This window comes from Streptopelia decaocto (genome assembly GCF_964273445.1).
Source record: "Streptopelia decaocto genome assembly, chromosome: 7".
NCBI classification, from domain to species: Eukaryota; Metazoa; Chordata; class Aves; order Columbiformes; family Columbidae; genus Streptopelia; species Streptopelia decaocto.
The window spans coordinates 22114518-22128050 of NC_138661.1; the positions used below are offsets into that span (position 1 = coordinate 22114518).

Sequence of the window (13533 nt, forward strand, 5' to 3'; positions counted from 1 at the left end):
TTCACTGGTATTGCATTTGGCTTTATCAGTCCTGATTAATACATAACGGGGGAAGGGGGGATATTTGCTGATCTTTGAAATTCATCCCCGTCTAACAAAAGCATTGGGACACTTATTAATTATTATCAGAATCATCAGTTACAAATAACTCCTCACACTTACGCATTTAAGAATGCCAGCTGAATGACCCTGATCAGAGTGATTTATTGTATTACATTTTTTACCTACACGTTTACATTTACTTTTGCGTTTCTGTAAGAGGAGGTTACCCCTCAAGTAGGTAACCGCGTTGAGCGTTGACTTTGAATCGTATTTAAAAGCAGGCCATGAAGATATTTAAATGCGCGAATTCCGGGAAAAGAGAAATAACCGCGTGTTTCAGCCCCTCGCCCGCGTCCCCTCTGCGGCCGCACCGGCAGCTGCCCCCGCCGGCTGCCGCTCGCACCGGGAGCAGCGCGGCCCCGCAGGGCGGGCCCGGCCCGGGCGCCCCCGGCCAATGCGGCGCCGCGGTCCCCCGCGCCGCCTGGGAGCGCCCAATGGCAGCGGCCCCACGCTGCCACTGCCCCGGGGGGGCGGGCCCGGGTCGCCCCGCCGCCTCCCCTCCCCTCCCCTCCCCTCAGCGCGCTGTCCGCCAGCGCGGGCGGCGGCACCGTTGCCCCGCGGAGCGCCCGGGCCGCCGGCGGCAGGTATGTCCGAGACCTGACGGGGGCCGGGGGGCGGCCGCGCAGCTGGCAGCGAGCGCGGGCCGGGGAGAGCTGCGTGCCCGGGGCCGCCCGGCCGGCCCCCGCGGGGACGAGGGTGCGCGTCCCCGCGCTCTCGCTGGCGGCTGGGGAAGGGGCAGCGCGTCTGCGGGCAGCGCTACCGCAGCGGCAGGCTGGGGACACCCAGAAACCGGAGCCGGGGAAACTGGAGCCCAAGGCAGGTGGTCCTGCTGGCGGAGCTGGAGCTGCTGCCTTCCCCTCGGTGCGTTGGCCGCAGCTTTTCCTCCTCTGCGGCTCGGCCCGAGGGGTTGTCCCCAGGTGCAGCCCCAGCGGGGCTGAAGTTGCCCCTCCGTCCTCCAGCCCCAGTCCCTGGCCGGGGCTCTTGGCACCGCTCCCAGCCGGAACCACCGGGACCATGTTTCAACCTGGCCCTCCTTGGTCCTTACACCCTCCCTCCTGGATGTTTACCATGACGGCTGTTTGTGACAGGCATCCTAGCAACCCCCCAGCCATCTCCTCCCAAATGAGTGCGCTCCTCTGTTAGCTGGGATAATGCACGCTGTGTTCCCGTGCGAGCACCAGCGGCTGCGGAAGGGTTAATGAGTCATTAACAGCAGCATGTGGAAGCTGCTTGTATCCACCTACCCCTCAGCTGCTCTGTGCAAATTACTCATGTTTTGGATTTTTCCTTTCTTGAGTCTGCCGAATTGTGCTGATTTTGAAATGTTTTTCTGTGGTTAAGATATTGAAAGGCAAAGAGAGATCACCACTCATCTTTCTGTCGTCTCGCGTGAATACACTACATAAATTATAGGTTAAAAAAACTCAAATTATCTGTTTCCATGCAGCATGGATTTTTGTGTTGATATATGACCAGTCAGCCCCTTCCCTGCACATTTGTGTAGCTCATGTGTTTAATATCCTTTCTGTACTGTAGCTCCATTTTTCGTTAGTTGTTGTGTTGACTAATTGGCCATAATAAATGTTCCTGATTTTTGTCCTGTGGTTTAATCTTTTTTGAGACTTCAGTTTTTCAGAGAGAAACAAGTTTAAAAAAATGCTCAATTGCTTGACTAAAGCAGGTGATGCTTTTCAGCTCACATCTTCCTGTACTTAGTTGGGCCTTTCGCTGGGAATTATCCTTGGAAAAACTTCACATTATTGGCTTGAGGGGCATTTTTAATATTGTCAAGGCAGAAATTTGGCAAACATTTTCTTTCTTACTTGTGAATCAGCTATGAACCATTCTTGTCTTCTGTGAAACGTGTCTTTTATAAACTTACTAGTTTGGGCAAGTAAATTTCAACCAACCAGTTGATTGCAAAATGTTTATGTTCACTCATGTGACTGATTTCTTTTTTTGTTTTCTCTGCCAAGATGACTGAAACATACCTTGTGTTACACAGACAAGTGAGATCTGGACTTTGCCTTGAGATTTTCCGGATAAACAGGTTTATATTATCAAATGAAGTTTGTGTTATCACAAATAAGCCTGAAGAGCAGTTTCCTGGTCTCCGGTGAGATATATTATATGGGTTATGCAATGCACAGGACTTTCCTAAGCCTGTAGTTTCCAAATGGCTAGGTTCCCTCTTCTCCAATAAGTTTTTGATTGATTACAACATGAAGTGGTATTTGCTAAGAATTACGTTTAATCTGTTATATCACGTTTTTTTCAGGTATACGTTTACGTATAACATTAAAGGCTTTTCATTCTATTCCTATGGAGATCTCAAGCACAAAGCAAGTAGCAATAACTCCCAAGCAGACCTAAACTACCTTTTTCCATAGATATAGGAATACAGCTGGCAAGTTTAGTGATGGCTGCTCTTTTGTAATTGTAGCTTTTAAATTATTTTTAAAATATTAATGCTGTCAAGAGCATGACCATTAAACATCTCAATAAGAGAAAAGTTCAGATATTATATTTTTTCTCTCACAAGTTGCACTATATTGCAATTTTGACTAGTTATCCTTTCTTATGATTCATGAGTTAACAACATAGTTTGGTCTTTAACTGCATGTCTCTCCTTTACATGAGCTGCTTTGATACCCCATTACGTCAGTTGCATAATTAGTACCCTGCTCTGAGGTTGGTTTAGGCAACAGCCCAAGGGACACAAGGTTAAAAAGCAACAGCTACATCTCAGCAGTGGCCAGCTCCCCATCTTGAGCCCTTGGTTTGCTGCCTTCCCAGCTTTCTTGTTGAGAACTGGCAGCTGGTACAGTTGCCTGGTTGAGAAACCCAGACTGTGTGGGGGTTAAAACCATATTGTGAGTGGGCTAAATACATCGTGTTTATAGAGTTCTTGATTTTCAGCTGTCTCAAGTCTGGCATCAGCAAATGAAGATGAGAAATGGTATTTATGCGTGTTACAAATCTCTCAAGATGTTGTGCTCTGCAAGGCTTCTGTTGCCCTTGTAGAAGAGATGGCTTTTCCAGTCAGCGAGGCAGTTGCCAAGGTGGCAGCAGCTACAAGATCAGAGCTTGTAGATCTCCTGCTCTGACACTCTGCTTCTGTTAGTACCATGTCCTCCTGCAGCTTTTAACCCAAGTATTGCGCTTAGGCTTTGTGCAGAGCACCTGTCAATGCTTTTTGCCAATCAGCTAACAAAATAAGATAATTTTAGATTGTTGAAAAGCCCTGTTCCTAAGGGCAGGCACAAAGTAAAGGTTTTGGCCTCAGTCAGAAGCTTTTCAACAGTACGTTAGCTTTCTCTTTGATAGTAGAAGGAAAAAAAAATCAGGAAATAAGCTATAGATCTATAAGGATTCAAATGATAGAAGCAATCTTCTAATGTGATGTTGGCTATCCTAAAGTTGGATGTATCTAATCTAATCACTTAAGCTGTCTCTGCAGTCAGCAAGGAAAGAAGGCAATCCTTGGGCAATCTGTCTGCACTATTAATTGCATTATAAAAATTAAAATCTGTAAAGTCCTCAATGGCAAAACCAGATTTCTTTTTTTTTTGTCCTCTGATTTCTTAAGGCATTTTCTTAGGAGTCTAACCATGCTGGATGGTTTCTTAAAGAGTTGCAAGTTCTGCTAATGAATGTAATAACTTCCAAGTGGTTAACCTCAAGGAAGGAATGACTATCTCTGTATGCGCTGGGTATGAGCATGTGTCGTCTTCAGGATTATGGCTGTAATAGTGACCAGATGAATTTGAGTCCTTTGAAGTACAACTAGAAGCCTTACAGCTCAGCTCATACATCTGCAGTCATTAGGGGTTAAATATTTGCTTCTTGTAGACAGTGAAGGTTTTGACAGGATCTCAAATAGGGCCAGAGATCCATCTGAAGGTGTCTGTATGGGTAAGATTGCTTCCCAGGTAGGGGTTACAAATGCCCTATTGACTTCTGTGGTCAGTTTTCACTGTTTGTTTTTTAAATGTACAAATAAGGTGACGAGTGTGGAAGGTCCTATTTCTTCCATAATTTAAGGGCATAAAATTTCAGAGATCGAGACTGAAAAAACCTGGGAAAGTGTGGTCCTGCGGAGATACCAGGGGCAAGCATTGGTGTTCCCTTCTTTTCTGAAAAACTATGTCTGCAAATATGTTAGTGGATTAGTTAGGACAGGAATGCACTTTTGAAATGAATGTCCCGATCGTCTGCAATTATTGCACTTCAGTTTGCATCGCAGAGTACATAAACTGGTTTTGTTTGGTTTCTTTGAGCCAGACCTACAGGCACTCATTGAATGTGCTCCAAGTGCTAATGCAGATTCAGTCCACAGGGTCAGATTAGAGATAATTGGAAGTAAAAAGCCACAAAAAAGTAGTGTGAAAGCTGTGCCCTTAATGCCAAGTATTTCAGTCTATGGCTCTGCTGCTATTGATGGGGCTTTACAGTGCTTGATAGTCTAAACTTAGGATATAGCATCTGGAGCAACTTGTTTTCAGTTAATTAAATATAACATAATCCTAAGTATGTATTTACAGAAAAATATGAGGGGAAAATACAAACGTGATAGCCTAATGTTAAAAAAGTTAAGAGAAGACGTGTCCCTTAGATAGCTATAGAAACAAATAGTGCTTTATTAGTAGAAAATAGTATTGTCGGAAGATGGTTACTGAAATGTATAGGTTTCTCAAACATAAATTCAGTAGATATACAGTTGGTGAAAGGGAGCCTTAAAATTAAAGAGCTTTTGCCCTCACCCATCCTGAAAATCCTTCAATAGGTAATTTTCTGATAGTAAATTATTTTCTAAAATGTTGAAAATACTTTCTCAGCAGTGATACACTGAAGTTTATCAGTCCACTGCAGTGACATGTCTAGAAATAAGTACAACACTTTCTTGAATTTTACACTTTTATTTACTGAAGCAGTCGTGCTACATGAACATCTTGATGAGTTGTGCCCTTACTTTAAAATCAGTGCTTAGTGGTTTCATCTCATATCGCTCAAGCACATTCATACAAAATTAGAAATAAGTCTCTGAGCATCAAACCACTGCTGAAGTGCCTCTTATTCATTCTTTACAGGGTGAGGCAGTTTTGTGTTTGATACTGACAGGGAAGGTGAGATAGACAAATTGTGGCCCTACTAATGTGCTTTATTGTAGAAAGTAATTTATCTTGGATATTAAATGTGGCTTTTAAGCTTTGTTGCAGACATATCCCTCTGCAAAGACAAACTCGGTGAAACTCCTAGGAAAGAGTCCTGGAAAGAAACAAATAGCAGCCTTAGAAGTGATGAAGGAAGGAGCCAAAAAGCAGCTTGGAAAGTGTCCTGGAAGTGAATGTGTGTATGTGCGCATGCGATCGGGACTGATCTACACAAAGACAGTGTATCAGTGAAAGGGGAAATTGAGTATTGGTACAATATTATTTTTGGCCATGATTCAGTTGCCCTAATTTAGGCATGAAAAAGACATGCAAGCCTAAGTTAGTTGCCACCGGCTTTCTAGAAGGGGATTCAGCTCGTTTTAAAATAGATCAGAGGAAGGATCCTCTGGAGGTGTTGTGTTCCTTCTATTGACTGTAAACAGAGCATCAGGTGACTATCTCACATGTCTAACTCTGGCGACCAGAGTTAATAAAGCAAGATGAATCACATGGCATTTAAGGTAACTTAACTGTCTCAGCGCAGTTCCTTTGGCTGGAAACAGAGGACAAAACTCAGCTGAATGCTTCAGGTTCCCATGAAGGTGCTCTAGTAGTACAAAACTATCCTGATATTCAAGGAGCAGGCAGTGTGCTCTGGGGCTGAGATGGAAAGCGAAGCTCCTGGTCCATGGGCAGCAGACCTGCCTGGTGAGTTGGAGAGAAATGCTGACTTCTTGCTGAGCTGTGTTTCTTGTTTTGTTACACTCTTTTAGGCCAAGTTTTAGTTGGCACTTATAAATATGAATATTTATAGAAACTAATTCTGTCTGTGGGCACTTGGGTTTGCCAGCTGTGAAATGAATTATCTTTAATTTGCTTTTGAAAATGGGGGTGGTGTGGCAGTGAGTATACGATATAGTAATTTTGTTCTCTTTCCCTCAAAATCAGAGGCCTCTTGTGAACAGAAGGTACCATTTTATAGAACTGCATGCTGGTTTTGTGGTTGTTCAGATGATGGAAACACGTGGAAAAAGCACCACTAAGCATTTTTGAAGATAAAAAGTATTACTAGCCGCATAACTGAAACTTGAGCTGGTCAAGCTCCACAGCACAAGGCCAGCTTATTTTCTTATGAAGTAGTTTCAATGGAACAGCTGTGGGGAAGAATTTGGCATATGAAGTTTAATGATTAGTTGCTGTTTAACTGCTAGCTGCTTCTGAGGACAGAAAATTACCACCAGAAATGCTCCTGTTTCCAGTTCACCAGAGTTCAGATACTTACCTGGCTAAAAATTACATCCCATATATAAAAATTATATATGGTGGCAACATCAAGTGTGTGTTCTCAAATTATAAGGTACATGAGTTCAGCATAAGAAATAAGTTCTCAGCTGATAGGTGTATGGAATTTGGGGGGGTATTCACTGCCAGAATCTCAAAGAGGGTAAAATGGAGGTAGAATAGATTGGGCAGATCTGGGCTTTCCCCTCCTAAGTCAGTCATCTCCAGCCTCTGCAGTTTCATTGTTCGAGTCTCTCTGAATGGAGGCAGCTGTATTAGTTTACCACACTTGATGTGGATTCAGAGTTTGGCACCAGCATTCGCCCTTTACCAGAAAAGATTGCGGATGCTCCCTATATTCAATCCAATATGAAAACGCTTGGAGCTGAGACTGATGGAGGGTGGCTGCAGACGTTTGGGAGCTGCAGCTCCAAACAGCCACGTGAGGCTCTTCTGTGACACTGAAACAGCCACTAGCTTTCAAGTTTTAATCCCTTTTTTCCAGGAACTTTGTCCTAAAAAAATGACATTTTTCTAATTTTGCTAATTTTCAGTAGCTTGTAACAGGCTTTTGTTTGTGTCTTTGTGAGTTATGATGGTGTCAGATTTACAGTTCTGCCACAGTGAGTCACTGCCAGTCCTGGTGACAGAAACAGAGAGTCCTCTTCCCTTTGAGGGTCTGTGCCTCAATAAAAGAGGAAGGTAAATATCTCAAATATTCTAAAATCTACATGCCTGCATCCCACTTTCAAAACTGGTCCACTGGGTGGGGCAGCCTTTGCCAAAAGTTGGCTGGACTCAGCTTCCTCAGAACTGGCAAGAGAGCTACAATGCTCTGTTGATGTTGCCTGGAACTGGTATTTCCACATATCATAATGCTGTGCAGCTGAGACGTGTTGTGGGCTGAGGAGCGGAATGCCCACGGTTGCTAGCGGCTGCGGGAGGTTGGGAGGGGAGGCGGGGGGATCTGGCTGCATTACCTCCATGGCCACAACAGAGAGAGGTCAGCAAGCAGCCGGGCTGCCAGACACCCCGCACTGCCGGCGGTGACACCTAAGAGGGACTGCATAGAGGAGAACATGCAGATTCCAAACCTTTTAATGAATAAAGGCCTTGCTCGTATTATTTGAGTGCCCAGCATCCACCTCCATGTCTGCAGTGCTTTATAGTGATTTCTTGATGAAGTGAGTGAAGTCTTCATTAAGATTATTCTGCTTTGTTTTCCTGACCAGAACCCAGAATCTTCAAGGCAACAGTAATCCTGTCACTTCTAGGGGCTTGGGTGGAGAGAGTTTGGGGTTGGTTTTATATATATTTATATATACATACGTACTTTTTTTTTTTTTTTTTACACTGTTGCTCTACTAAAGCACTCAGATAACACAAACCACGTCAGGCATAAATCAGACCCTATGCCTTCCTTTAAAGAAAATTACCTTTGGGTTACATAATGTCAGACAGCACCCAGGAATGTAACATGAATGAAATTCTTGCCTAAATATTTGGGAGGCAAGATACTGTGTTACCGAAGTCCAGTTGAGAGCTGAGTGTGTTGGTGATGTCACTTGCGTTACCATGTGACTTTCATCTTTTAGCTCCTGCATGCATGATTTGGAAGTGTAGGTAAGTAGAACGTACTTCTAGATATATAGAATGGCTGGTCACCTAATGCAGCTAAACTTTATGTAGTTTAATGATAAAACAAATGTCTGGTATTTGAAACTGAGGAGTCAGTTGTCTGAGAAGGAAAGAATAGTTAAATGTCTCACTGTAGGTTTTGTTTGGTTGGTTTTGTTTTGTTTTCTTTTTTAAAGTATTGATTTGGTGTAGCCATGTGAATTATTCTATATCCTCAAAACATGGAATTTTGAAAGATCAAATCACATTCCTATTTCTGTGTGAAAGCTGGAGATTTTTTCATGTGCCTATAAATAGCAGTTTGTTTAGTTGCTGTGTATACCACATAGAAGTACATAGACCTGCTGCATTTGTGTACCACTGGCTCAAGCCAGGCATCCTGGCTGATAGCCTCACAAATGCATCAGTGCAATGACTGTTTGAGCCATTCTAAGCACTGTGAAGCCAGGGACTGTGCCACACTGTGGGAGCTGATTCCTATAAATTTCAGTGTATAATAGCACGTATTTGTAAACACCCTGGATGCTTTGTTACTGGACTTCATGGTCAGATTAAAAGATGAGCATCTCACGGAAGCCATACAAGAAGGCTGGTATTAAACATTTGATGCTGTTGAGCAGGAGGTGCAGCTGGTCCTTCTTGCCCCCTGTTGGTATTCAGACTTGCAGTGGATCCACTTGTAGTTTCCTCAGCAAAATACCGAGTCTAATAAAATATGAGTGGTTTGCTGCCTCCATATGCCACAGGGATCCACCTCTCACTGTGTGCTCCTGCGGCACTTACATGATCTCATGCAGATAGATGGCATTGTGTCTTGGCTTCCCTTTCTGGCAGGCAGCAGGTCACCTGCTGTCACACAGGCACAGCTGCCGATCAAAGGGGCAGTGCCGTAAGGATGAGCAGCCGCTGCTCGCCAAACCAGACAATGCCAAAGCATCGGTAGTTAGAAATCAGAGCACAGAGTACTCTCAACTTCATTGTCAGCAGAAGGCTCTACTCTTTTGCACTAGAGGAAATCCACCTCTTGTGCTGTGTTCTCTGCGAACTTCCAGAGGTGAGTAAACAACACCAAGGAATGAATGATACCTCTGCTGTCACCTAATGGACCCTACTGTCTAAGTATGGACCTGCTGATAGAGATACTACAAAACGGCAGCTTTTTTTCTCCCCTGAAACATGTTTTATTTTTACTAACACTGCTTATTAGTTTGTGTTAGTAAAAACAAACAAAAAAACCCAATAAATCCAAACCCAAGCAACATAAAAAATTGCAGGATTTTCTCATACCCTCTGTTCTACATCATGCTAGTATACCATGTATTATTTCATGTTTTGACAATTAGAAAAATACAATTGAACATAAATTTATTAGGCGATAGTGATGTAAACACTACTTTGTACTATGTGTGAATTTGACTTGTCAAGATCTTTGTTTCTACTTTATATATAGGATTTTTTTGTAATAGTATATAAAATGCTGAGTCCCTTTAAATTCAGTCTTTGCTCAAGCATCTTTTTTTTTCCAGAATTGATTTTCATTCTCTTGAAACAGGGGTAATCACACTAGATAAACAGCACCATCGAGTCTAATGGGCCTATATTTAGAGTGTCTAAAATAAGAGAGTGACAGCAAATGTGATATTTGTGGGTTGCCCTGAAGGGCTGCAGTGTCCTAGCATCACACTAAGTTGCATAATCTTAATTGTCTCTCCAGACACTAGAAATGAGGAAAGACCAGTTGGATCATCCAAGGAATTCTGTGCCAGGACAGACTTGTACCCTGGGATACCTCTTCCAGATTATTGGTTTTTGTCTCACTTTAAAGAATCAAGCAGGAATTCCTTAAACTGGGAGACAGCCTCACGTTTTAGGACTGCTTTTATATATAACCATCAAACAGGATTTCCCCTATAGTGAAAATCTTATTTTAAACTCTGTTCCTTGGAAAGGTGATGCCCATACAGCTTAGAAGTTATAAAAGATGTTAGATAGCAGTATAGCTATATAGAAGTTATTTATGTATATAGTTTTTAGCTATATGGAAATACAGAGGAGGCTTGAACAGAAGATGGCTTTTTTGCTCAGTGTTCCTATTTCCCTTTCGAGCCAACAGTCAGCACAGGAAAACTTCTTTGCTTTCTTTCAGGACTGCATCAGTTCTTCAATGGTCCTTGTCTCCTGATGCTTTCACAGTTGGATTCTATGTTTTTCCCTCAGTCTGAATCTGTTCTCCCATTCTGTGCGCACTCACAGCTCAGCTAGATGAATACCCATCCTCTCTGTAGGCGTACAGCCTACAGTGAAGCATCTCTGTCTGCAGAATCCAGTTTCTGCCTGGTCTTGAATGTGGCTAGTGTTTGAGGCTTCAGTGCTTCCCCCACCCCCCCAGCTTTCATAGTCCAAAATGAGATAAACCAATACTGATTGATGGCAACTAATTATACTCACCGTTTTCAATTACATTTTTTTTCACCTAACTTTTAGCATAAACTGTCACATGAATTGTGAAATTGAAACCAGCCCTGAGGTGCAGGAAGAATTATGCTGGCTCTCCTTTTACTAATGGAGGTAGGATCAGTTTTTGAGTTTAACAGTGAGTACTGGTAAAGCAGTAATTTGTTGCAATGCTGGAATGTTAGTACCCGGCAGAACAGGATGGCATTTCATACAAGTCACGATGTGCATTTACCAGAATAGTGTTTCTTATCCAGCACGGTATTCCAGTAAATTTACAATTACTTACTCACTTCCCTGTTTTACTTGTCACTAATCCCAGTCTGGAAGAAGGCTAGGTACAGGCAGGGCTTTGTGATCTGTGTTTGCCTCTTGAGTGCTGCTGCCTTCAGTGATGTTGGGCTGCAATGACATAGTTGGTTCAAGGGTGATTAATAATAGAGCATTATGTTTTTTGCATCAGCGAGGTAACTTGAAGACGATGCCTTGATAATCCTCACAATGGCGAATAATGTACAGTGGCTTTTGGAGGGTTTGGTGAATGGAATACATCTGGCTAGTTTGTCTATGCACAGTTTAGGCAAAAACATATGAAAGCATTGATATCAGATGTGTAAACCAGGGTGCTCAGTGGGAGCACCACATGTTTCTTGTATGATTCACTTTTTCAGACTTAAAAGAAGAAACCAGTTTTTCAACCCAGTTCCCTCCCTGTACTATGGATTTGGACCATCACTTGTTGTAGCATTACACTGTGCAATAGTTGCGACTATTACAGATTCACCATCCTGAAGCGGAGAAAGTCTGTGACATGTAATGGTTGGGTATGGAGGCTCTGGGATCAGGGTCCTGTTCTGGGGTTTTGCCTGCTGAAGGCCTTCGTAAGACAAGGCAGAGCAGTAAGGACCATGCACCTATGCTCTCCTAAGGGGATGCTACCAATCCCTCCTTACTGCACTTACATTTCTTATTGCCTATTGCTGTTACCCACAGATTTTCATTGAACAAATAAAAACCTGATCTGTAAAGAGATTCCAAATTAGCCTAACCCTTGGACAGTCAAACCCTTATATTAGCGTTTTGCTTATTTTTCTCCTACTTGTGCAATACTGACTGGAAAAAAAACCCCATATTTTAGAGGTGCAAATGATCTGCTAAATAAATTGGCCTGTTGCCTATTTCCTGTGATCTTTTCCCAGTTTGGTTTTAAAGCAGTGTGGTAAGAGAAGTGTTTGTCTGATCTTTACCTCAGATTCTAGTTTGCACTGGAAGGCTGGCAGTTTTGGAAAAAATCCTTCAAGTTTTAATGCAATTACATGACTGGAGGCTTCAGTTACGCTGTGAATGCATTGTAGACCCACAGCAAGCTATATTTAGAGTCCTGAAATTTAGCGCTTCTGCTTTCCCAGTGTGACTGGGATGTGACCTATTGCTGCCAAACATTTTGTCTGGCACGCTCGATTAGTTTCTGCCTATTATACATTACTTCTAATTGTAAGAAAAAAAAATATTCCCATTCTTTTTCCGTATTGCTGCTCTTCTACAGTGACTTTCTAGATTTCTCAAGCTCTTGGGAGTACAAGCAAGAGAAGGAAGAAGCTGTACAATTTTCCTTCAGGATCAGGTTTTTAATTGCTCTAAATAGTCTCTTGTCTGATTAGCTGTCGTTATGTGGCATCTGGAACCCGTGAAGTATTTCTAAGGCATGGCCTCAGCAGAGGGAGAGGGACCATTGCCTTCTGAGCAGACTGGTATTGCCTGCAGGAGAGCAGCTTAGGTGTTCTCTCTATATATCTCTCTGGAAAACGGAAAAGCTGCTGCAGCAGATGAACTGCAATGTAGAGAAAACAGCAGCTGTTGACCTTTCAGATATTAGCCTTGATGCAAGTATTCCTGAGGGAGATGCCTATGACTTTCTTACCAACACGTCCCCTACAGCCTCTCTTCTGACTGTCACACAACGTGAGCTTCCAGCAAAGCTGAGCTGATTGTGAGACGTGGTTTTGTGTGTGGTGGTCAGGTTCGTGTGGCCTAGAGAAAATAAGGGCATCTTGGGTCACCTCAGCTTTAACACCAGTTCTGTCACTGACTTGTGTGGATTTAGACAGATCGCTTCATATCTGTTGCAGTAATTGCGTATGGCTGTTAATTAGAGTAGCTGCACTGGGTCCTGTGCTGAAGGAGACCCCCACCACTTTACTGTTGTCCAGTGTGCCAAATGGTTATATTGATCTTCAGTACCACACTTTGCCTTACTTCATCTCTGCCTAGAATTGCCAGGGGACAGTAGTAACAACCTACCTTACAGCTCCATGGAGTTGATTTGGCCAGGCTCTGAGGATAACATGCTACCAAGGCTGTTGTTATCCTTCACTTGGGTGTAATTTATAATGGGCAAAGCCATTGCTCCTTCCAGAGAGGCTTCCGGAGTTTCACAAAGGTGTTTCACTTTGGCTCCCTTTGAGCCCTGATTCTTCCATACATGTTGAGAGCTTTCATACATGCGAGTGACTGAGCTTCTTAAGCTAAATCTGAAGTCATGGAGCTCATGTAATAGCACATATGAAACAGAGTAAATAAAACTGATGTAAGTTCTAAAACCTGCTGTAACCTGAGATTTTCTCAGGGCAGTTTATAAGCCACAGGAGTTGTTTACGTGGAGAAAATAGGATTTTCAATATTAGGAATCCAATAATTGAATAATCAAATATGACTTTATTCCTGTCATCATCTGGGTCATTCCTAAGGTAATCGTTCCTCAGGTACTTAGGCAGAGGCTGGTGCAATGATTTTTTTGAAGTAATAAAATACAAACCAAATTCCTTTGTTTTCTTGGTTTTCTCAAGTTTAGTGGGTTTTTCTTGGTTTTGTTTTGGTTTTGTTGTTGGTTTTGGATTTTTGTGGG

General features: G+C 42.9%; 1 protein-coding gene across 1 annotated transcript in view; it reads left to right on the forward strand.

Moving 5' to 3' along the window:
* The first annotated feature begins 599 nt into the window (after positions 1–599).
* STON2 (stonin 2) overlaps positions 600–13533 on the forward strand; it is a 78106-nt gene continuing 65172 nt past the window's right edge. Inside the window, exon 1 of the mRNA XM_082057560.1 lies at positions 600–686. The gene's annotated coding sequence lies outside the window, so the exon portion shown is untranslated. The remainder of the gene's footprint in view (positions 687–13533) is intronic.